Source organism: Morone saxatilis, unplaced genomic scaffold, assembly GCF_004916995.1.
Source record: "Morone saxatilis isolate NCDOM2014 unplaced genomic scaffold, NCSU_SB_2.0 Contig5, whole genome shotgun sequence".
Lineage (NCBI taxonomy): Eukaryota > Metazoa > Chordata > Actinopteri > Moronidae > Morone > Morone saxatilis.
Window position 1 is genome coordinate 11,611,529 of NW_023340095.1, and position 239 is coordinate 11,611,767.

Genomic DNA, 239 nt, shown 5'->3' on the forward strand with positions numbered 1-239 from the left:
ATCATCACTAGATGTTAGATGAGTGTTTAGCTGCCCTGTGAGGTTTTGCACCAGAAAAGACGTGAGCTTGGCCGCGTAAGATTTGCATTGTCTACGGAAAGCCCTTATGGTTGTCTATTGTGGTTCATGTTCATGTCATCTCTTATCCATCGTGACATGTGAGGTCACTGAGGTGAGGCTCCTTATCTAACAGCGTGGCCAACATCAAAGCTTCCACACTAAGGCATTAAAGGACTATG

General features: G+C 45.2%; 1 protein-coding gene across 1 annotated transcript in view; it reads left to right on the plus strand.

The window, feature by feature from the left end:
• The window catches only part of zgc:158316 (uncharacterized protein LOC790929 homolog), a gene marked incomplete at its 3' end in the record, with an annotated part of 38,278 nt that overhangs the window by 18,884 nt on the left and 19,155 nt on the right, over window positions 1-239 (plus strand). The gene's annotated exons all lie outside the window — the stretch shown is intronic.